This window comes from Pinus tabuliformis, chromosome 3_2 (genome assembly GCF_031772625.1).
Source record: "Pinus tabuliformis cultivar Carrire ecotype Pingquan chromosome 3_2, CPIR1, whole genome shotgun sequence".
Classification (NCBI taxonomy): Eukaryota; Viridiplantae; Streptophyta; class Pinopsida; order Pinales; family Pinaceae; genus Pinus; species Pinus tabuliformis.
In genome coordinates, this window is record NC_142302.1 from 422,610,576 (window position 1) to 422,636,694 (window position 26,119).

The following is a 26,119-nucleotide window of genomic DNA, read 5'->3' on the forward strand; positions in this document are numbered from 1 at the left end:
ATAGCTTGTGATGTTATAAATATAGATGATATTGGTGTACCTGTTGAATCCAATGGAGGCTTAGAATAGGTTAAATATGAACTTTATGAGTTGGTTATTCTTCCGTTACAGTGGCCTAATTTGTTTGGGCAGTGAAAGCTCCTCAGTCCGCCAAAATATATTGGTGTATGGCCCTTATGGAATTAGGAAAAGATGATAACTTGAAAAGGAAATAACAAGAGAATCAGGGGTTATTTTCATCAATGTAAGGCTAGCCAATCTAATGTGAAAATGGTTTAGGAATTCTTAGAATCTTGGTATGTTAACATCCCTACCTTAGTTTTGTTTGAAGTCTTACAAACACTTACTTTCATTGGAAATATATGTTTCTATTACTTTTCTCTTTCACAATGATAATTTGATACCCACTGGGTCATTTTTGGCATGTTTTGATAATTTTTGTTCTAGTAGATATTGATAGGATAGTATACTATATGCTCTATTTATGTTATATATGGTTTTACTTGAATTTTCATACATGGTGAAAAATAGATGTCTTGGGGCACTACAATTTAAGCATGTGAAAGGAGATCACTATAGATTTATTAAATTGTTCGAGCTAAACACAATGATTTTTGATATGGAACCAATCACCTTAGCAACAAATCCTCTCATTTTTTATTACTTATTGAATCTTGGGGGTATTCCGAAGCGCAAATTTAGAAGTTCTTTTATGTGACGAGATCACTAGCATTAAAAGCCATCTTTACATTGGTTGGTTGAACATCCTAATGATCCATATCCTATTGAGCACATATTTTGTATTCATTATTGCATTCATTGTAGCACCTCCAATAGATATTGGTGGTGTTCATGAGCTTATATTTGGTTCTCTTATTTATGGAAACAATATTACCTCTGACACCATTATTCCTGCCTTTGAAACTATGAGTTTTCACTTATATCCCATCGAGGAAGTAGATTTTGTCAATGAATGGATACACAAGAGGGACCCTATGCGCCAATCATTCATTTCGTTGATGTATTTCCCACACGACACAAACATTTGATGGTCTATCATAGTCGAACACTCTATGATGGTTTTCATATATGCCCAACCTATAACAATGAGTTTCATTATCTTGGCAAATCCTGTAAGCAACAAAAGGATTATATTCAAGCCTACTATGGCATGTTGCACTCACATGCTTATTTGAGTGTTGAGGTTCATACTTTATATCTTTGAGGTGTGAGATATCCTTATAGAAATTACCAAAGAAATCTTTTATATCCTAGTTAGATCTATATTTCCCCTCATTTTTCTCATTTCCTTTTGTTATATGTATGTGTGTAGATGTGAATACCTTTGTTATATTTTATAGGAGGATCACAACATTGTAGGTGAGTAAGGAGGCCTAACCTTTTGATTTGTTTGCATATTACTTGATCTCCTTTGGCATATTATAATAACATTTCTCATCATTGATGTCAAATAATCATGGCCTCTTGTGCTCCTACGAGGTTAATCATTTTTTATTTTATTAAGTTAAAATGAACACTACAAAAAATTGGCAATATCCTTCACATGCATGGGTTATAAATAATATTGGCAACATATTCCATTCAAGTTCCACTTTCATTTTCTTGATAAATATTAAAAATACTTTTAATTTGAAAACTTAAAGTAAAATGATTTTTAATTGATTAAATATTTTTAATCCTTAAATATAAAATGGATTAGTTATTGAAAATCCAAATAACCTAAAACAAATTAAAAATTAAATTGCCGGCAAGCAACTTTTAACTAGTTGGTCATGGTTGGCATAGGAAGGTCATCAGATGAACCGATGTTTAGACTAGATCCCATGATGGATATGCAGGCATTTGAAGTGTAATCAAGAGGGGTGGAATATGTAGGGTAATGGGGGATTGATGTAACAGGAATAGTGGGCATTTGTTTTTACTGATAATATTGCGGGAGGAAATCTTGAAGAAATCCATGAGGGCTGCAGTAGATTTTCCATTTCGAGTTGATTCGAACCATGTGGAATTTACCTTGTGACATGGAGTGTCCTGTCTTGGATCAATATGTCTTGGATCAAGATGTCTTGGATTGATAAGTCCATGTGTTTAAGGTTCGAATCTGCCTCAACCTCGACATATTTAAAAACTCATGGTAGCATTGTCAGATCGAGGTATACAACTCTGTTCTTCATGTCCATTCTAGTTTCCATGGTGACACCTGCAATATTCTCTTCTAGGTTTGTGAGTTCCCTGCAATATGTTTTGAGTTAGACTGCTTTGTGGTTCGAATCCCCCAACAAAATCCTTTGTGTGTGGATAGTGGAAGGCACACAACCTTTTTTGTTGCACAATAGACAAATATTATGTTAATTTCTAATAGTTGTGCAGGGGATACAATGGAGTTTATAAAGGTAGACATTAATTCTAATTTTAACGAACTTCTATTCCTTAATTTCCATAAACTTTGTGTGAGTATTTCCTTTCTCGTCTTTCCTACAATTTTTTTTTAAGCATAAAAAAAGCTTTGATTTTGAAATATTATGTGTTCTAAATTGTCTCCATGAGAGTAATAACAAGAATACACAAGACTTTATACCACAAATTATGGATTTAGTGATTCTATATATACACATTTTCTATGAGATTCGATGCATCTTAAACATAGGACATTAGTAACACACTCTGGAGAGTTCTGTCAAAAGAAATATATACTATAGAATATGGAAAATGATTGATCCAAGCTACACAATACACTATGTAATAGAGATGTGGGGAAGCCTTAGCTCCACAAACTCCCAATTTCATTTAAATCATTGCTTGAAATACCAATCGACCATGCCTCAGAGGAGCATAAGTACTCAGTAGAATCATGGACTGGTTCTTTGATGTGCATTACCACTTTGACCAAATATTAAGGTCCTAAGAGAAGGAATTGATATCATGGAAAATAGAGGGGTCAAGTTTGTGCATGTCTTGAAAATTTTCAGCCCCTTTTCAACTTATACACTTGAAATTCTCTTTCCAATATAATCCTTTGTTCTGATTTATTATATTCATTGACTTCTAAAGTATGCATGCAATAGGAGCATGATCATAAGCAGTAGGGAAGGGATTTCAATCAAAGGAAAAATTAATAATTAATATTATTTTGTTACACCAAACATTCATTATGTCCATCATTTACGTATCAAGTTCCCTGGATGCTTCATTTTGTGCAACTTGTAGAGAGCCCAATGAAGTGTCTGCTTCCCAAACGAATGCATGAATATCCTTTAGCTTGCTTAGAACTAGTTGAGTGAAAGAGCAGTGATCAGGTTCAATCTGTTCTTTCATTTTCTCATCACAGATATTTCTTCCTTCCAATTCATCTAGTCTACTAATTAGATCTTGAAGACCCTCCCTATTACTCTTCAATTCTTCCTCTTTGCTTTTAACTTCAAACTCAAAATATTGAAGCTCTAATATCAAAGAATCCATTTCTCAACTTGCTTCTTCATGGGAATCAATTAGAATTTGTTTTTCATTGAGAATCCACTGTAAGGAAAGCTCTACTTCCTTTAAAGCATCAGAGCCTGCCTCTATCTGAGACTCCAACTGTTGAATTGAAGATTTTGTTAGCTTCAAATGTGCCTCCAGCTTCTTAATATTTTCTCTGTGATCCTTTACTTGATCTAAGGATTTTTTCAAGGCAGTAAAAAGCTTATTTATTTCTTCTTCACCTTTCAACAAGGATGCAACCTTGCCAAAATGTGTAGAAACTTGTTCTGAAGATGATCTTAAATCTGGTGATGAAACAACCTGCTTTTCTAACTGAACTACCACTGTCTTCTCAGCATCAATTCTCTGTTGCTCAGCAAGTTAAACCTTCTCTATCAAATCACATACCTCAGCTTGTGTAATTGCCTCAATCTCCATAGTTTGCTTTAACGCAGTTTCTAGTGCCTTCTTATCAGCTTGCAGAAGAGACATTTCCTCCATCTTTTCCCTCACAAGATATCCAAATGTTTCTACTTTTTCATTTTCCCTTGATTCCTGAGATTTCTACTACTCTTTATATGTATAAAAGTCAGACAACAATCTATCAAGAGCACTAAATTTGTGATATATTGGGAAATTTATTGCCTGCATTTGATTGGCACACTTTTGCATTGTGTCAATATCCTGTTTTTTATGAGCAATTTCTTGTTTCAGAGACTCTAATTCCTTTCTAAAAATCTCCATCTCATTGTGAGATATCTCTATCAAGCCCAAGCTGTCAACTACTCGAGTAATCTTTGTTATCCTCTCTTGTGCAAAATCCAACTTGGATCTTGCCAAAGTTATTTCCTGTTGAAGCATTTTCTCCTGATTGACAATTAGATCTTTGTCCCTCGGTAGTTTAGAACCATTTTCAGCCCATTTGTATCTTTCATCACTTGAGAGATGGCCTAAATCTTCTTTATTGTGTTCATATTCTTGAAGTCTCATTTTTAGACATTCATGCTCTAATTGCATAGCCTGAAGATTTTTCTCATTTACTACAATGGTAAAGACAATTTTTGTGACCTCCCCCTAAATTAAATCTAGATCAATTTCAAACTTCTTTCTAAGAATGTCAAGGTTATCCATTGATAATCCACATTTTCCAAGCTTGACATCCATCTCTTCAAACAATTTTTGCACCTAATGTTCATATTCTTTCAAGGCTTTAAGCTTCTCTCCAATCCATGCATGCAAGTTAGGAACAAGTGCATCAAACTTCCCTATATTTTCTATAGAAACTACCACTGTGGTTGCTTTCCTTGAGTTCCCCACATCTATGCCTAACTCATTTTCAGTTGTCAATGATTGAAGTTCATCAGATTGGTTTATTGCAAAATGAGCATCAACATTATTTGATGAGTCCTTTCTTATGTTTAATGCATCCACTTGTTGAACAAATTTCTCATTCCCCTTGACCATATCTTCATTACTGTCTATCAGGTTCTTTAGCTTGGACTTGAGATCCTCTATCTCCCTGGAGAAAAGTGTCCTCTCTTGTGTGGAATTTTCCAGTTCTTGACTAGTTTTCTGTAATATTTTCCTCATCTTATCATTATCATTTGCAATTTCCTCATACATTACTAGTAGTTTCTCATATTCATCTGCCATTTCCTTCATTTTCAATTGGAGTTCATCTGCCTCTTTTGTCAACAAGCTAAAGATTCTATCAGAGTCTAAATTGTCATCCATGTTTTTCCCAAAGTCAGACTGCTCTTGAACACCCACTGCACCTCCCTTGTGGGTAAAAAATATACCATGATGACTTTCAAAAATCTGAATGTCCTTTTCTTCTCCTTGTTTCTTCATTTCCTCAAGACCTTCAGTTTATTTTGTGACAAGAGAACAAACGGGGCTTGCTAATATAATATGAAGAATTATGGAAATGTTATGGCATCTATCTCCTTTCAAAAGATCTATATTATCAGCATGCTTTAGAGCATCTGCTACCTACCATGACAAATTCACTAATACATTTCTCTCAAATATAGCTTTCTCATGCATCTTAACTAATTTTCCATTCTCTTGAGACATCCTCCTAAGTTTTGTCTGAAGATTTTGAATCTCATCAATCATTTCCTATTGCCACAATTCTAAGTTCTTCTTTGGATTCTCTGATTTAACATTAGAGGATGCAAACACAAATTCTGTTTGTGGCATATTTCCATTATTCGGTGCTCCTAGTGCTCCCCTTGTCTCCTCTTGATGTCCATCATCTTTCATGCCAAATTTCAGATATCTTTTACCATCTTCCAACTCTATCCTCAGTTCATTGGAATCCTTTTCAGGCACAATCCCCATTTCTAGTTGTTCAGTCTCATTTCTCAATTCTTGAGATTCTATAATGCCCCTTATAGTTGCATTTAATTCAGTGGAAGCCTTATTTTGTACAATGTCTTGCCATAGTTTCCTAATGCCATCCTTTTCTTGCATTTCCTTCTCATACATGTCAATTAATATTTCATTCTCTTTAGTTATCTCCTTTAATTTCATTTGACACTCCTCAACCTCCATTCTCATATCGATCACCTCCAATTTTCTTTTACATCCCCGTTGATACTAGCATGTTCCTACAATAATGTAGTTTCAACATTGTCTTGAATTTCTTCTTCATGCCTTGAATTAAGGTTTCACGACCTCCTGCATTTACCCCCATTCCATCTTCCATGTCTGGCACATGCTCTCCACAAATTCTCTTACCTCCAGAATTCCACCACATTCTTCTTGCATCATCTCTTTCTCGCATTGCTTTTTCATATAGCTCAAGCAATCTTTCATTCTCTTCTGATGTATCCTACAATTTTACTAGAATTTTTGCAATCTCTTTCGAAGATGAAGAACTATATGTTATACTTTAGCATTTATAGTGCTTGTTCCATATGGCAAGATATTTGGGCAATCATCCTTTGCATACATGTCTCCCTTGCTTAAAAATTTATGATTCCTTTCTTTAATTTCTTTCTCAAGTTCCTCAACTTGATTCCTGAAAAAATGAACCAGTTCTTGGGATTTTTCATTCATTTCACATGCATCTTCCTCAACTTTCCTTATTTCATCCAGTTCTTGCATGGATTTCTCATACATGATAATCAATCTTTCATTATCGACTGAATCCTTTATTTTTTTGCGTAAATCATCAACTTCCCTAGCCAAAAAAATGGCAGTTCCTTGAGCTTTTCCTTCATGTTGACTGGATGCACTAATTTCTTCAACTAAATATTTAAGCTCCCTTTCCACTGATAAACCATCTCTAAATGATGTCTCCTCTTTCAACTCTGGAGCATGCATTGCAAAGTTCAACTGTACTACTCCATCAACATCTAAAAGCTTCATCTTATCAAAATGGATCATCAAATCATCAACACGCCTTTCCAAATTTTCTTTGGCTTCTAGGAAGAAGCACAAGTTATTATGAAGAGCTTATCCTTCCCTGCGATATAGATCAACTTGTGAGTGAAGCATTTCATTCAACTCACTAATGGCATAAATCTCTACTTCTGATGATTCCTTTTGGTTTACAAGGTTCGGGTCTTGCTCATGCATAAGCTTCGAGAAACTAGTCTCATAATACCACTATCTGCTCTGATATTTTCTACAGCTCTCCACCCTCATAAGATTCTTGGTACCTTCTTAGTTTTTCCATCAACCTTATATTTTCCATTGCAAACCTCATCACCTTAGGATTATGATCGAGACAGTTCCTTAGAATTTGTAGCTCCTCCATTAACACATTCTTCTCTTCTAAAAGGTGTGCTTCCATAGACATCTTGTTAGAAGAAACTACCTCCAGTCTCTTAATTTTGTCTTCTTGAAAATAGAGCATCATCTTTCCACATTGTGCATCTTCCTCGCGTTGTTTGACAAAAATTTTTAGTTGTTCATTTTCAATAGCCATTTCCTTCATTGATGTTTCTAAAGATTCCTCTCTTTTCAGGGCTCCTACAAGTGCAGATTCCAAATCTCTTTTATGAAGAGCCTTCTTATGACCAAGTAGTGGGCTTGCTAGAGCTTTCATATCCCATGCATATGGTCCTAGAGAGCTCAACAGGGCCATGCTTCCATAGTCATCTTCTTGAGTGGGCGACACTCCTTTGAGCTGACCACACATATGACTAACTTCTTCCTTCAACTATTGAATTTGCATCTTCAAAGTTATAACATCTCTTGTAGCATCTTCATTTAGAAATGTATTATTCTGAGTAAACTTTGCTCCTTGTGCAAATTTTAATGTGTGAAGTGTCTTCATTATACAACAACTAGAAGGGCTGGCATTGGCAATGATAGTAGTTTTAGAGTTTCCACCAAGAGAATCCTAGAGAAGAAATGTAAGTTTGGAGTCATGATATGGTACATGTTGTTCTTTCCCATTGGAAATATCTACAAAATTCATGATTAAGATCCTAAGATTTGAGAGTGATTTGTTGATGTTTGAGGCCTCTTTCAAGTGCTCAGCTTTATGAACTGAACTCTTTTGTCTCTCTGAACCTTCCGGATCAACTAAATTTAGGCATCCAAATCTATGATGAGTAACCGACTAACTCTACCACTTGCTTTAAATCATACAAGTAAACACACTATGCGAGCGGCCACTAGTACGGTTCATATTATTTGTTGCAACTTTCTTGTTGGTCACTCCCTGTAGGAGTCTTTGACGAAGTTTTACACAATCTTTACAAACATTTTAATGGATGTACCTGATATTCCAAAGGTAAATGTTGTTGATATTTACTACTGCTCAAGTTTATTATCTTAACTCTTCAATATGTTAATGATTAAAAAATTTGTAGCCAAAACACTTGATGCAATCCATGTCTCTCTTATATTTCCATTATTCCATGTTCTAAAAGTTATGTTATTAGATTGGAAACAAGATTTTATGGAGTAGTGTTATAGATCCTTTTGGGCACATCAATCCCAACCTATAGATCAATACTATTAGGTCCCATCAAACCCTAATTCAATTGTTACATGCCCTAATGAAGTCAACCATCAGGAATGCCTCCTTCCCAAGAGATTCCATGACTAAAATCATCCAAAAACTACCTGTAAGAAGATCAGTGCAGACAGGTCTTTATCAGGGTGCACTGCAGTGCAGCCTAGTACGCTGCTAGGGTGCATTGCAGCGTACTTGAGCCCTCTTTGGCCTGCGCTGGGCCAATTTGACCGAAATATGCATTGGGTTTTGGAATATCCTTATCCATAGGATGCCTCTAGAAGTTTTGTAAGGCTATCCACTCCTTTGGGCTCGATATTGGATGAGGAAGGGAGTTAAGGAACATTAATCACTTTATCCCTTCCTCCATGGAACTAAATCCTAAATTTGGGAGGGCATTCATTATCACCATTTATGGCATAAATTCCTTCAATCAACTATAAAAAGTCCACTCACATAAGTGATCAGGGGTTGGAAAGCATTGAATTATAAGGAGATGCTGTTAGTATGAGACTTGAGTTGGTTTCATGTATTGTGATGATGTCAAAATGTCATTCTTGTTATGAGGAGAGGATGGGATTGAACTGGAGGAGTGACACTGAATCAAGAAAATTGAGTTGTAACTCTTCCTTTTACTAATAAAGTGCTCAAAGCGTTTTCCATATATTTGTATTGTTCATTGATGCTTTCATATGTGTATTATGCACTTGATTCCATATTATGTTTAATCAATAGATCATTGTCATATACTTTGATCGGTTTTTGTCTTCTGTTTATGTGCAGGTACTTTTCAAGTGGATTATGTATTGGAAGGAGCGATAGAATTGGTCAAGGGAGATAAGGAGTAAGCGAAAGATTTAGGTAGGCTTCTTTACTCTCTTATTTAATATATTGGTTATAGACGAAGTAGAGAATGCTTTGAACTGTTGTTCTAGACTTAGCTACTAGTCCAGGGGTTTAAGAGTTTATCCGTAGACACAAAAACTTCCCAAAACAAATTGGTGACTCTGCTAGGGAGCGATTATCCATCTTAGTAGCTTATCAGCCCCTTAAGACATTTCTACATACTGTACTTATGGTCATTGATTGAATTTCAGTCTTATTTCATTGAAAATTAAGTCAAAACTGTGTCAAATTGCCTTCAGAAATGGCTTACTGTCACCAGTGCAACCCAATGAAGGACACAGTGCACTGCAATGCACTTCTTACATAGAGCCAATGCACTGTCTCTCACTATAGCCTATGTTGATCCCTTGAGGGTCAGTTTCCCATCTAGGAGCTGATGCTTTTTGCCAATTTTCTCCTATTTGAATGATTTGTTGAATGTCAATGATGTCTTGTCTCTGAAAATAGCTTTTCATCTCCTTAGCTAGCCCTACTTAGACTAGGATTGATAAACGTTTCTTATGTATTTACTTTGTCATTTTCAATTTATAGTCGAAAGTTAGTTTTTTGGTTGATTGATCTTTGTCAAAAGAAAGTGTCATAAAATCGTCTTTTCCTTCGAAAGTTGAATTGTCGTAAAGTCCTCATCCATGAAAGATCAATTAATTGATGTGTGCATATGATTAGTCCTTTTCGTTGAAAGTGTCATAATTCCTCATTTCTTTGAAAACGAAAGTGTTGTAAAGTCTTCCTTTCCTTGAAAACAAATTGTCGCAAAATCCTCATTTTTATGAAAAGAGTTTAATGATCGATTGTGCATTAGTTTTCCTTTTTGCTCATTCACATTAAGGGAAATCGAAAATAAATACATGCATGTTGCATTGAAAATTTTGTGTGTGCTGATAGGAATAATGTAGGGAATTTTCATTTAGATTGTGCTCTTTTCTCTTTGATTAAAAGGAATTTTATTGCTCTATCCCTAAGTAGCTAGGATTTTCATCATTAAATTCAATGAAAAATGCTTATCATGATAGTTACATTCCTATGAATTTCATAATACATCATGCGGTGAAACTTGAAAGGAAAATTCTAAAGAATATCAACTTAAAATTTATTTGAATTTACCTAATGAAGCATTGTCACCTAACGAAAAAAATTTAGAGGTCTAGGCTAGAGACATGTTTTGGTGTCATAAGACAAAGTAGTTGTCGCTAACTTGTTTGCAACACATCCCGAGTGTGATACCTCATTCCACAAACGTGAGTATATCGTAGCTCATCCACATACCTTCGGGTATATAGGGTGGTGTTACAATACGTAAAGTATATGGGAATGCTCTCACTGTGCGGTTTTGCATTAGATAGCGCTTATACGGATTGGAACTCCACGTACCTTCGGGTATATATGGGAGAAAAACTCTAGGTTGCTATTCATCCTTAGGTAACAGAGTCGTCTGCCTTGTACACTGTGATACACTGAACACAACATTCATGGAGATTGTTGGCCTGTACTTCTTCGTTCGCCAGGAGGTATTTTGCAGTTCACAGTTGCTTGGTAAACCTTTTATCTAGATTATCCCTCTTTTGTTTAGTTATGTTACTTTGATTAAAATAAAATTAATTGATGTGGATAACATCCTCCACTCTCACTCCTTAGTTGATCTTAGGTTGAAACATATGGTGACAAATCTGGAGTCCACTGATTAAGGAATTCCTTTTGATGGAAATCCTAGTCCTTTTCCTCCTTTTGGAAATATTGGTGCTCCATATATGGCTACATTATTGCTTCCGGGATTTATCGTTGGCTTGCTAGTATTGTTTTTTTCAACCTCCTTGGTTCAAAATGTCATGATTTCTCCGCAATCAAGTAAACCTCCAATTGGACAAAATCAACCTCCAGTTGATCCTCAAGTTGACCCTTTGCCTTCTTCCTCAGTTGTTTCTTCCTCCCCTTCTTCCTCTCCACCTGGTGAAAGTATTGGTGCTAGTAACCAGGTGGCTAAGAACAAGAATAGAGGGAAGAAGAAGAATAAGAAGCAAATTCAGTAGAAGAGCAACCAAGTGATCATCGCTTTGAATGCAACATCTGAAGGGAAACCATCCATTAAGCTTCACAAAGTTTGATATCCATGCAAACTTTGTGCGGGAGACCATATTCTTTGAAATTGTCCTAATATTCCTAAGATCTTAGAAGAATGGTCTTCTCCTTCACATTATCATGTGTCATCAACTTCTGGAGATCATGTTGGTGACACACCATCAACTAGTTGTAGTAAAGTTCATGGAAAGAAGGGTAAAGTTAAGTTTCCCTATAGGTTATGTGAAGGGAATCACCCCATTCACCTTTGTTCCTATTTAGATGAAGCCAAAAACGTGTCGAATAACCATCCTACTTCACCACAGCGACTTCCATCTAGTTACAGGATACTATCCCTTAATTGTTCACTAGTTGATGAATTGACTGACTCAATTCAACCATCGATCAAACCCACTCTCTCTAAAAGTGAATCCTATGAATCTATACCAAACCCAAATCAATAGGTCAAGGTAACAATTGACCCAATTTCACCTTATGTTATTCATACTTTTCCTGAAGAAAGTGAATATGATACCACTCAAGTTCTTTTTGTTTCTTCTGATTCAAATGAGCTTGGGGGAAGTCCTCTTGTTCAATCAAGACAGGAGGAAAATCCACTCGCTCTCGTAACTCAAGGGGTTAATTCTCGTATTCTTCCGATAGGCCCTCCAAGTAGTCTGGTCACTTCCTTTGATTGGAATCGACTTGTTGGATTACATCTTCCTTCTTATGTGCCTTTCCAGATCATAGTAAAAGTTTGTAATATGATTGTATCGGGCACTATTATAGATGAAGGTGCATCCGTGAGTATCCTTTCCTCGGCTGCTTGGCAAGCACTCAGTTCACCGCCACTTGTGCTAGTTACCCAGAATCTGTTGGTTTTTAACAGAGGAACCAGTAAACCATTAGGGATTCTCCCTCAATTACCTATTACTTTGGGAGGAAAAATCATTTATATGAATGTGATGGTAGTCCCAGGCCCTTTAGATTACAATTTACTTCTTGGGCACGAATATGTTTATGACATGGGAGCTACTGTTTCAACACTCTTTCGAGTGATTTGTTTCCTGCATGAAGGCTAAATAGTCCCCGTTGACCAGCTTTCATTTCCCCGTCCAAATATTGATCCCAGTCCACCATCTTCCCTAAATGGTCCTTTTGTACCAATGGTATCATCCCCGCCACGGGTTAATTATGTGGAAACCTATTCCATAACTACATCAACTAATGATCAATTTAGTGATGTTGTACATCATGTACTGGGGGCATTGGAACCAGATCTCTCCTTCATGACCTCTTATGAGTTGTGAACCAAGGATACGAGGATGGTTCTTTTACTGTGTCAAAATTGTTAAAAAATTAAACAAGTAGTATGAGGATAATTCTTTTACTGTGTCAACCTCGTTAAAAAAAGAAACAGGCCCATGAGGACAGTTCCTTGTCTTGTGTCAACCTCGTTCAAAAATGAAACAAGGAATCAGAGCAGAGTTCCTTGCCTTGTGTCATGCTTTTTAAAAAATGAAACAAGGAATATGAGAAGAGTTCCTTGTCTTGTGTCGAGCTCATTAAAACATGAAACAAGGTCCCGTAGAGAAAATTTGTAAGTCGAGTCTTTGATTAGATCTTTTAAAATCCCAATCGAGTCTTTCACTTGATATCATATATGAACCTTCATTCCATCGACTTGATAGCCACGAGTAGTCTACTTAGGCGAATGTAATGAAGTTTGGGGGCATGCACATAATGGTAAAGTTAAGTTTCCCTGTAGGTTATGTGAATGGAATCACCCCATTCACCTTTTTCCCTATCTGGACAAGCCAAAAAGGTGTTGGATAACCATCTTGCTTCACCGTAGCGACTTCCATCTAGTTACAGGAGACTCTCCCTTTCATCATGCTGGGGGCATGTAAACCAATCTCAAGCATAGCTATTTCATTTCAAGCTTGTGTAAGCATGAAACTAAATCCAAGCATAGTTTTTCATTTCAAGCTTGTGTAAAAATGAAACTGAATCCAAGCATAGTTTTTCATTTCAAGCTTGTGTAAACATCAAACGGAATCCAAGAATAGTTTTTCGTTTCAAGCTGGTGTAAACATGAAACTGAATCCAAGCACAGTTGCGTATGGTTCAAGCTTGTCTAAAAATGAACCCATTTCCATTTTAACCCTCGTGATTGCCATTCTATCAGCATCTTTCATCATATGAGCCTTGGTTGTTTTCATCCCATCGCCACCATCCCTTTAGTCGATCATATGCTTTCACTTGGTTGTTTTTCCTTTTTTGAGGAACAATTGTAATGAGTGGTCTTATTAGCCAACCTCTTCACATAAATCAACATGTTTTGAGAAGTTTCAACATCACCAGAACTAGTTTCTACCCTAGACACCACTCTTTCCTCAAATGGAGTCCTCTTTAAGCTCTTTTCAAACTCTCTAAATATGAAAAGATTGTTGAGTGCTTGTCCTTCCCATCTAGACAAGACCGAGTTTCACATTCGCTAGACTCGTTAAAGCATCAAATAGCGGTGGATTCGTCCAAAGGGTGGAATTATACAACAAGCATATGTTATCCTCCTCAAGCTTGATAAAAGTAAAGAGGTACTGGTCAGCAATGACTTGAACATGACACTTTCACCTCATCACCATGACTATGTGGGTTGGGTCATTCAGCTTGATGGTTATCACACCATTGGTCTATCATACCATCCATTAATTTGTTTTGGGTCAATGCTACCAATTCATTTTTGTGTCACCAACATGTTCAAGAGAAGTCATTTAGCTCAAACTTCATCCTTTGCAATATCGTAAACCTTCATTTTCATGACTGCCATTCCTGAACCTTCTATCGTTAGTTGATTTTCATCTCCAAAATCATTTACCTCATTTCTTGTCGATGATGTGGGATACATCAAGGTCCTCCTGTGACGAGTTGCTTCTTGTCGACATTAGCACATTATCCAAGAAGTTGACTTAGAAACACCCCTTCAGTACCTTGACGCTTGCATACATCAATGGTAGGTTTCTCGCTTCCGGTGATAGGTTGACATCACTGGCCTTCAACGAAAAGACTTTGTACGGTGTTTGACATCAAATCATTTATTCACACCAAGCGAGATGTACTATAGTACCTTTAGGGTCATTATCATTATCGGTCATTCCTCTCGTGTCTGTTAATGACTTACATCATTAGCTGGTTATCAAAAGATGTCTTCCCACGTTTGAATTCAGATCATCTATTCACATGGTTAGACTTGTACTTGAGCAAAAGATTGAATGAGATTGAAGACCAAAGATGTAGCTTCATCCATCCGGGCTGCAATATTTTCAGGAGTACTAAATCAGATTGCACAATGGCCTTACATTAATGGTCATCCATTCATGGGTCTATATCTGTAGACGACTATATTTGTACATGTAATGAAAGTTTATAAGCTGAGCATGGGTATGCCTTCCTTCAACAAGTTCACGAGAAGAGAATCAAATTATCATGAGATATGTATTGTAATTGATGCAGGTCACCTTCCACCTTGAAACCTCCTCTCCACATAGTAAAGCATTTCACTTGACATACATATTCACGACTTCATGCTTTAGGGGGAAACTGTTATAGATCCATTCGGGCACATCAACCCCAACTTACAGATCAGTACTATTAGGGCCCATCAAACCCTAATTCAGTTGTTACATTCCCTAATGATGTCAACCATCAAGAATTCCTGCTTCCCTAGAGATTCCATGACTGAAATCATCCAAAACTTGCCTCTAAGAAGATCAGTGCAGGTAGGCCTTTATCAGGGTGCACTGTAGTGTAGCCCAGTACACTGCTAGGGTGCATTGCAACTCACTTGAGCCCTCTTTGGCCTGCGTTGGGTGAATTTGTGTGAAATATGCATTGGGGTTTGAAATATTCTTATCCATAGGATGCCTCTAGAAGTTTCCTAAGGCTATCCACTCCTTTGGGATCGAACTTCGATGAGGAAGGGAGTTAAGGAACATCAATACCTTTATCCCTTCCTCCATGGAACTAAATCCTAAGTTTGGGAGGGCATTCCTTATCACCATTTATGGCATAACTTCCTTCATTCACCTATAAAAAGACCACTCATCTAAGTGATCAGGGGCTGGAAATCATTGAATTATAGGGAGATGTTGTTAGTATGAGACTTGAGTTGGTTTCAAGTATTGTGATGATGTCAAAATATCTTGCTTGTTATGGGGAGAGGCTAGGATTGAACTAGAGGAGTGACACTGAATCAAGAAAACTGCGTTGTAACTCTTCCTTCTACTAATAAAGTGTTCAAAGCTTTTTCCATATGTTTCTATCACTCATTGATTCTTTCATATGTGTATTATGCACTTGATTCCATTTATGTTTAATCAATAGATCATTATCATATGCTTTGATCGGTTTTTGTCTTATATCTGTGTGCAAGTACTTTTCAAGCGGATTAAGTACGGGAAGGAGTGACAAAATTTTTCAAGGGAGATAAGGAGTAAGCGAAAGATTCAGGTAGGCTTGCTTACTATCTTATTTAATCTATTGGCTATAGAAGAAGTAGAGCATGCTTTTCATTGTTGTTCTAGACTTAGCTACTAGTCTAGGCGTTTAAGAATTTATCCATAGACACTAAAACTTCCCAAAACAAGTATAGGTACCCTACAAACACTATAATACATGTTTTACATGAAGTTACTTATGTAATGAAACTTATATATTAAACTATTCAATAAATGGAAGAAGAAGTTAGTATTGGAAGTGTTTTAATTTTATATTGTGAAAGTTGACAGTCCAATATCGAAAGAAGATCACCATTTAACTTCTCGATATGAAAAAGCTTCTTCTAAAGTCTTGCTTCATGTTTCATGAAGTCTCTATAATCCTTCTCTTTTCAATCGCTTAATTTGATGCCCTGTCTTTTCAATTCCTCTCTTTCATTATTTATAGTGACATTTAATTTCTTTGACTTTATAATTTTTGCAGTGGCAGAGAACCTTGCAACAAAATTTTAAGGAGTAAGGAAACTACTTTCGATATGAAATAACTTTCCAAAGGATAAAGATGCCAATTAACCTTGAATTTATAGAAAACCTTATTAACAGTGTTTGATAAAATATACCGTGTCATTGTCATTGGGGATTTGGTTAGACAGTTAAGTAGGGATGTTGTTATTCATCCAATGTTCAAATTCCCAAGGACATATTTGTCCCTCGTGGGCCAAGTGGACCATTCCATCTGCTTGGGATCAAGTGCGAGTACTAGGTGACTTTACTGAAATAAGGATCCTCCACTCATAACTACTTAGCTAAAGGATTTTTTTGGTTACAAGTTGGATATACTTCATTGAGTCAAGAGGCTCATTCTACTGCTCAGTATGATGTGTAATGTTATCCTTCCATCATCAAAGTTGAAATTTTTCTCAGGTCGAGAAAAATAAAGTTCTTAAAAAGTCTAAAAAATAAAAACCACGTGAAGAAATTGGATTGGATCCCTCTTGGCTCATGTTTTATCCGTATTTAAGATGGATCTATGGTGGTACTAAGAATATTTGATAAAGAGCTTCCTAATCTAAGCATCGGAATTACCCTAGTTTTAAGAAAAACCGAAAAAGCTATAAAGAATCACTACCATTTGAATTGTTTAGTTATTGAAAGCTTACCTCTTCTAACTTCCAAATGGGCAACGATTATATTTCCATTTTGATAGAACATTGAATTATTACAACAATAGAATTCTTTTCAAGATTTTCTAATTTCGAGAGTGGCAATTATTATAGTGTTATTTTGAAAGAACACTATGAGGTATTACAACAGAAGAATTTCTTCAACCCAGTAGATAGTTAGGTTGATCATTAAAGTAAAAGAAAAATTATCCCATTCATTCATAACATTGTGCATGCATAGGGGAAGCACAACAATTTGGATTGTATAAAACAACAATTTAAAGCCAAACTTTAAAGCTTTACCTTGTGAATTCATAATCTCGATTTAAAAGTGACTAAAAAGAATATCCTTCAAGTTTAGTAAGTTGGAAAATTACTATTTCAAAACCCAAAGTACTCCCTCCCTCGAATTTATTAAGATGAATGTTCTTCTAAATGTTATGAATCTTTAGCAGTACATCCTTTCTGGAATTTATTAAGGTAATTTTTCTTCTAAATGTTATTATATTTTAGCAGGTTCAATTCAATGTATGTGTATTTAATTTGTCTATTCATGCCTAAAGATAACACTATGTTATCACAAAACATTGATCAGCTAGCCATAATTTACTAGATGGATTGAAGTACAACATGTAGGGACAATTTTACCATAGTAAAATTCCTTTCACTCGGAGAAATTACTTAATAAACCACATTTGTTAAGTCATTTATAATTAAACCCATGAATAATAATTAAATAAATGACTATTTATTTAATTAACTTGTAGGAATAATTAATTAATCACTAATTAGTTATTATTCCTCATCAAGTCTGACTAAATCACTTAGGAATAATTAGATAAAACATTATTTTCTTATTATTCCTTAACCATATTTCTTGACATGATAAATAAATCATTTAGTTATTTATTATTTATAAATAAAAGTTTAAGTATTCTTTCCCTCCAAACCAAATATAATAAAATATTCCTAATGGTTAATTCTAGAATGGGGTTAATAATATTTTATTATTGCTCATTATTCGAGAATAAGCTTGTATTTTATTATAAATATAAGGCTTTTACATTCATTCTTCAGTTTTGATTTTTTTCATTATTTCACTCACTATTGTAGCTTTGATTATTATCATTGTCGCACACCATCTTATTTTTCATTTCATTTCTCATTGACCTTAAACATTTTGTTTGCTGGGTTTAACATATTACAAACGAGAGAGACTGTACAAAAGCTGAAGACATTGAGGATAGCCAAGAATCCATCCCATAGAATGGGACTGGTAATATTATTTTTTCCCTTCACAGGTGTTGTTTACTAAAATATATTCTTTACATATACGGTTTCCATTGGATTATTGGAGTTATTTGGGCGTATTATACTATTACATTTTGTTGTTTAACCATTTCTACTACATAGATCAGGGCTTTGGCAGGTTTTATTTTGTATCATTTTCTACAGGTCTACATTGTTTAACAACCATTTTTATTGTTAGGGTTGTTTGTCATCCATAGGCTAAATTAGTTTCTTTTCATACACATTCAAGAATAATTCTACATAACAAATTGGTGACTCCACTGGGGAATTAGTTATGCATTTGTCAACCAATGAATTGGTGACTCCATTGGGTTTTTAATTCTGATTCAAAAACCTTGGTCACCTTCAGTTTTTAGCTTAGGATTTTTATTTTTCAGTCTGTTAATGTTGTTTACTAGCATTCTAACCCTAGATCGGTCAAATTTCTAACTTCTATAGGTTTTCTGGTTATTTCTATAGGTCACATGAATGAACCGCGACCAAGATGAAATTTTTTTCTAATTCTTACCAACCGACAACTAAGGAGAAGAAGTCACACTTTTCAGCCCCAAAAGTGCAATTTGGAGGTTGAGAGAACACTTTTTGGCCCAAAAAGTCTGATATCCCCCTAAATAGGTCAATTCCTGTGATTTTAGGTTTTCTAGGATTTTTTTTATATTTTTTTGGGTTTTTCTTAGAGTTGTATGCTGGGTTGGTTGGCCACTACCTTAGCCAGTTAGGCCTTGATCTACTTTATTTCACTTGTCTAAGTGGAATTTAGCCCCTAAGGACTTCTAGAATGTTTCCACCTTTATAGGAGGACTTTAGCTAAGTAAAAAGTATGAGTTTCTGCAAAGCTTTCAGCCATATTTTTCAGATCTGTACCTTCCTTTTTCAGATCTTCACAGATAGGTTTTTTCCATCCAAAGTTCCCTCTTGAACATTGTTTTGTCATTTGACTTATGCTTCCACTGTTTTCCCTAGGATTCACACCCATATCCCTGTCTTTTTGAAGCAATTTTCCTCAACTGTTTTTTGTTGTTGTTGCACCACTTTCCAGAAGCATAGTGTCATTTCATCGCAATCACACTGATACTTAGGTCCGTTGGCCTTTTTCATGTTTTTTGAGTTGATTTCACCACCAACCAGTACAGTTTTTGCAAACCTAGTTTGGGTGGGGTTTATATAGTTGATTTGTTGTTTATTTTATGTTATAAATTGCAGTTAATTTCAACAATCTTTTTCTTTTTTCAAACATAATCTAGGCTTAATTAATAAACAAAATTACACACACAAGCACACCTTAAGCGAAGGGTGCTCCATTCACACCACCAAGGCAAGAATTAACTTAATTAATTTATCTCGCTATAGAGAGACAAAAACATCTTGTTGATCTCGCTTCACCATTTCCATGTCACTTGTGTCTTACATCCATTGTGCCACAAATGAATTTTTCACAGATACTCTTAGGCTTACATCCCCAGTTTTGTCTTGGGCATGTTACTCCTCCCTAGAAGGTTCGATTTCATTATCGCTCAAGTGCCCATACCGACTCTCCTGCTGGTTCATCTGATTCCTCATCCAATTCTGAGCCTCCTTCACCACATAATATCATCATGTCAGGGCCCACTGCAGGTGCATGAAACCAACTTGGTGTTGGCTCTATTTCTACCCTGGTTGTCACATCTAATAGAAACGTTGCAAGAACCATTTTGACAGCTCCAATGCTACCTTTCATGGTTGGGTTAAGCCTGCCAGATTTTACCTAGTTGATTAATGACCCTATACACCATGATGCTAGTTGGCCACCTATGCCGACTAAAATTCCCTCTCACATTCCCAAGTTTGAGGATAATTCATCAGATCACCCAACTAATCATGCATATTCCTTCCATATGTGGTATTCATCCAATTACATCACCAATGATTACATTCCTTTTCAGTTGTTCCAATGCATTCTCACTGGAGATGCTCCGAATTGGTATGTCGAACAACCTGCCGCCTCTCATTCCACTTCCGTGATGTTTGCTAAAGAGTTCCTTTCATATTTTCAGTTATATCTCCGAGATGACACTTGTATGCACCTCTTGACCACATTCCGTCAGTCCTCTACCACCCATCTTTCCGATCATGTTCAAGAATGGAATAGAACGAGAAGCACATGCCATGCTCCACCCTTTGAAGATCGTGTCGACCTCGATTGGTTTCTAAGGACTCTTTTAGCACCTATTGCCAAAGATGTCATGTCTCACTTTCCTCGAACAAAGGAAGAGGCTCTCCAAAATTCTCTAAGATATGACTTCATTTATGCTCAATCTGGTTATGTCTATATCATTATACGAGACCTCCCTCATCCTGGTGGAGACAATGCACTGAGGGAATCTCACGCTGCCGATGGTATCATTGGAGCTATTTTGAATCCTTCAGCATATGCATAGCAAAGTTATGGATATCTACAGGGGGGCACCAGTTCTTCCAACACTTTCCCCCTTGCGAGCAACGTGTATTCAGGACAAAGCACATCTTATGCATTTACCCAACCACATTAGTAGACGTCAGGGCCAGCTAGTGCTCAACCTATCTACCAAATTGTTTCCCCTTCACCATATTGTACCTATGCATCACTGAGCACTCCATCCCCTCATGTATTAGCAGTGCAGCCTCCTATCTATCATTAGCCTCAGCAGCCACCACCCCCTCAGGGTCAAGTGATTTCACAATAGAGTGCAACAAATCCTCAAAATTTGAAGAAAAAGAATAAGGGAAAAGGTAACAAGGGTAACCAAGGTAATCAACCTAATGAACCCCAGGGGAACCAACCTAAAACCAACAACTAGTAATAGGGCGACCAACCCAAGCATAAAAAAGCTATTCGTATCAAAACTCCTGGTGCATGTTGTGGTGTACATGGCCATTATACTCATGATTTCCCCTCTTACCCCAGTTGCACCAAATGTGGGAAGCCCAAGTAGCTTCTAAAGGTGAATTCCCATGCAACAATCACCGCTTAATCCTGTGCCATCTCAACTGACCATGTTCGCAAATCCTTTCCCTTTTCAAGGATTTTTTGTCGCTCAACCTCATAAATGTCAAGGAATCAACCCTCCCCAACCTTATGTTCTTGGTGACTACCGGATCCTCATGATGAATTCTGAGGAGGTCAACACCTCTGGTGTCAACTTGCAAACTCAATCGCGTCAATACGATAAGCCATCGACTTTGTCCACCACTTACCAAAACCAAAGCATCTATTGAGCCTCTTACGACACCAAATGGTCTGTTATAGATCCCTCAACCAAAATTTGAGTCAATTCCCAAGATCCCCAAGGGATCATTACACTGTAACGTGGCAATCCCCTACTGCCATGTCAAAACTAGAAGTCCTTCAGTCGTTCCCATCTCAAAAGAAATATTTACTAAATGATTTGGGCACAGAAGATCATTCAGATGATCATTTGATTTTCTTTCTTGTTGATACATCAGAATATCCTCCATTACCTCCATCCATTGCTTTCCAGACACCAATCTGAGTCCATAATTCCATCATCTCTCAATGATTATTGATGAAGGTGCATCCACCTGTATGATTTCCATTATTGTTAGGAAGCAAATCAAGTCACCTGAAATTTCCTCATACACCAACACTTTGCATGCTTGGGACAGTCACTCCTCCTGGCCTCTTGGCATGTATCACAATTTTCTAGTCACTCTTCCCGGAAAGACTGTCCATGTATACATCAAGGTCTTTTATGCCCCTCTAGATTACAACATTCTCATGGGTCGTAATAACACTTATGCCATGTTAGTCATCAACTTTGCAGTTTTTCACAAGATGTGCTTCCCCCATGAAGGGAATATCGTCACTATCGATCAGTGGACATATTATGAGTCATCATCCTTAACCTCCCCTCAGTCCATTATCTTGTCAATGTCTGACAAGGAGTCTACCAACCCTCTCACAGGTGTTTCATCTGGATTCTACAAATATTAATCATTTTTGGGTGCTTTCCATGGCCCCCCCTCTCATCTCTCAGCCTAGATCTTTTAGTGTTTGCATGTTACAAGTGTCACAGGATGCTTAAAAGTAGTATGGTACCTTAGATCAATAGCTAGCTCCTTAGCACCTTATTGTTACCATCTTAGTTGAACCACCCAGATCGACCTCCTTAGGACCTCCTCCTTCTACGGGTGCCTCTCCTTCGTTCCCACCAAGAACAATTCCTCTAGGTCTTAACCATATAGGAGCTGTTCCAGTGGGACGTTATCCTGAAGGACACATAACCTTCTTATTTCCTCCTCCTGGAATATTTTTTGTCCCATGATGGCTTTTTTGACTCTCCCTAATATGACTTTGGGGATGCTAGTGTGGTACATTGATCCCCCCGTGAGCACTCCGCCTGGTCAGCTCAGACCATACCATGATTTGACCTTGGTTCAAGCGTTGCTACGAGCCCTATCACTGCTCTACTTCCACCACAACGTCAATAGGAACCCACTCCTGTTGCGAAAGCATCCAAAAAGGGGGGAAAATCTAAGAATAAGGATCCCCAAGCACATCCAACTCCTAACGGTCCAAAGTCGACACCTCATTGCACTTTGTGTGAAGTTGTTGGACATGCCACAAATAACTTTCGTGAGCTCCCTCACCTCAAGTCTATAGCCAATGATACGTTTCCTGATTCTAACATCCTAATGGTCCATGTTACAAAGAAACTTAAATATTTGTGCACAAATCACCCTTGTGCTTGGTGTGATAACTACAACCATTATACCTGTTATTGTCCTTGTCTCGATGCATTTCATGAATACCTTCAATTAGTTCACGAGTTTGATATCATTCATAGTGTATCAACCACTCCTCTTCATATGGATTCTGGCACCACTAATACACCAGAATAGGGAGACTATACTCCCACCATCGTGATCCCTCCCCCTGATGTCGAGATGATGGACTCCATGGTCCATATCCTTTAGTTGTCATCATCATTGAGTTCCTCATAGGAAAACATTTTTGAGTTTTCTGCACATGCTTCTATCGAATCTCCTTTGTCGAAGGCCCTTGTGTTAGTATTGGTAGATTTTACATCTACTAGCTCGTCATCTACCATTCTAGATGATGTGTATGAAGATTCTTTCCCATGATGATGCACCAGGTATTGCCGCCACATCATGTAGTCAATCTTCCTTTCATCTACCCATCTTCCATTCTGATGAGGATATCATGGAAGCTATGTCTATCCCTGATTACCCTTGCACTTAGGAAAGGGGGCATCTCTTCTAGAGGATTTTGATTTCGACCTCCTTCCTAATCCTCCAAATGCAGTCTACCTCAAGAAATTTCACTCATATCATATCCCATTGATTTGTGTGTCTTTAATTTTTTCATGTGGGTAGGTAGGTTGCATCATCTCATTTGTTTTCTTTTACACCATTCAGATGCATCCATCATCGACATCATATATCGGTTATGCCAATGGTGTGAGTCGCTTCTCCAGTAATCTAGCCTCGGTAGCTTGTGTCATTTTTACCCCCTTGCATACGATAGTCCACTCGAACAGTGTGTGCATTGGATCTTCAACCAATAACCAAGAAGAATAATGATGCATTGATAGGTTTCTTAGTTGTTGCCTTTGATCATCACATCCTCCATCTTCATGTTCATTTAGATTCCTTTTTTCTTATCATGAATGAATGGTGTGTATCATGTGCATAACCAAGTCCTATTTAGAAAATATCTATGATTTAATCTATTGGTACATCAATTTGAAACCATTACTTTCAATCATATTCCTAGAGCACAAAATAACTATGTAGATACCATTGCAAATAACATTCTATATTGGCATTTATCACAGGTATACCACAGAGCACAACCATAAAAGAAAACACATGGAAAACCATCATTGTTATATAAAATATACATAACCACATTATGTATAGACATATGAAAATAAATTTGTTTCGATACCACCACTCTAAATACATCCGGTACACCCATAGCATACTAGGGGGCACATAGTCCACTACATCTCCTTATAATCCTTTAGAGGCTCTCATGACAAGTTGGGATGAGATTCTTGAATCCCTCTTTCGAGCACTCGGAACACAATGGCATTGCACAAACTCCTCTTGTTATGGGTCATCATTCCCACCATTGCATACCAGATTAGGCCCCTCCATCACATATGCCTGCTAGTAGTATCCCAAGATTGGTGGCATGATGATTTTCCCCTGGGCATCTTATCAATTGAATAAGATAATTCTAAGTCTACATCCCACCAGATCTAGGTGAGGTCAATTATCTTGTCATTTCTTGGATACTTTGTCCTACCGGCCTCTTCGGTGACCTATATTCACATAACGTAACATGGATGTTTGACACCATATCGCCAAATATTCTACTCTATGTCATAACACCTTTACCACATAGTCCCCATGTTTGACTTAGTAGGTGAGGATGATTCGAGACCTCCTCTAGTAGTTCATTCTCGTTTTCCTCTTCCCTTAATTCTTCACCAGGAGCCATCGTTCCCAGAAGCATTAAGGCCATCTTTAGACAAGTAAGGCCACTTGCCTAAAAGTAGCAAATCTCGATTCCTATGGTTGGTTTGTCTGCTACCATATCCACAAGCTTTAGGGAATTTCACTCCTATCTAAATTCACCACAACTCACTTAGCAAATGAATTTAAATTGGAGGGAAAACATCTGTTTATAGAAAAACCCATAATTTTTCTGTCACCCATTCTGAACAAACAGTAGCTTAGTTTCATGAACTATCAACACCAGTGGAAATCTTTCATTGAGTAATACAATGGGTCTTTCTTAGCTTTTTATGATTTTACACTTCTCCTAGAAGCAATTTTTCCAAGAAGCATCACTTCGTCGCCTCTTAAATTCGAATTTCTTCATATGCAATGCTTGTACCTTGGGGAGCACCTCCCCTTAATTATTTTCCTCTCACATGTCGATTTTCGTCATGAGTAACCATTATTTGTTCATGTCTTCATGTACCCCACCTAGCTTATTCTGTGTGGCAACACCATCAAGTCACCCTTGTTCATAGCATCATGATGAGTCACCCTTGCATCCATGCAATCTATTTCACATCCCATTGTATCATGTCACAATATTCCATCAATATTTCCATAGGATTCATCCCTTGTTTCCCATTTTTACCTTCAGTCATCCTGTCCACCATCCCCTCTCGAGTGGAGTCAGTCACTGTTAGGTCAACCATGCACTTTATGCCCGGACAAGGGAAGTCACATGTTTGTCCCTCAGTCCCATTTTCTCCATTCTCCTTGGTGCCGGTCCATTAGTCACAATACTATTTTCCCTTGTGCCTTAGGTGAGGATCCTTATTGCTTCACCTATGACGGGCGCTATTCTGTCGACATCAACACATATATTCCAGAAGAACAACCTAGAGGGCAGTGTATCCAAGTTCCATATTATACTATTGTTCGATGCTTTGGATTAAATAAAGGGCATCACAATTTCCCTTTGACTTGGTTGCTTCATGATCGTGAATCATACACTTGATGGTCATGTGATTATGCAGATTGTACCAGTGATTCCCGGGTGTGTGTAAGATGTTTCATACCTCATGAGGGGGTGGTCGTTCAAGTAGCCCCCGACATGCCCATCTGCCTTCCCATTATGCTAGAGCCTCAGATGCAGTTTCGTAGATTTGATGGGTTTGGTTCCTGCCGCTTGCAGTGTTCATAGCATGCATGTCTCCTTTAGACTATGC

The 26,119-nt window shown here is 37.1% G+C and overlaps 2 pseudogenes; both read right to left on the reverse strand.

Moving 5' to 3' along the window:
- Positions 1-3,179: 3,179 nt before the first annotated feature.
- LOC149181154 (uncharacterized) lies at positions 3,180-5,331 on the reverse strand (annotated as a pseudogene).
- Positions 5,332-5,601: 270 nt separating this feature from the next.
- LOC149181155 (kinesin-like protein KIN-12G) lies at positions 5,602-8,640 on the reverse strand (annotated as a pseudogene).
- Between the last annotated feature and the right edge of the window lie 17,479 nt (positions 8,641-26,119).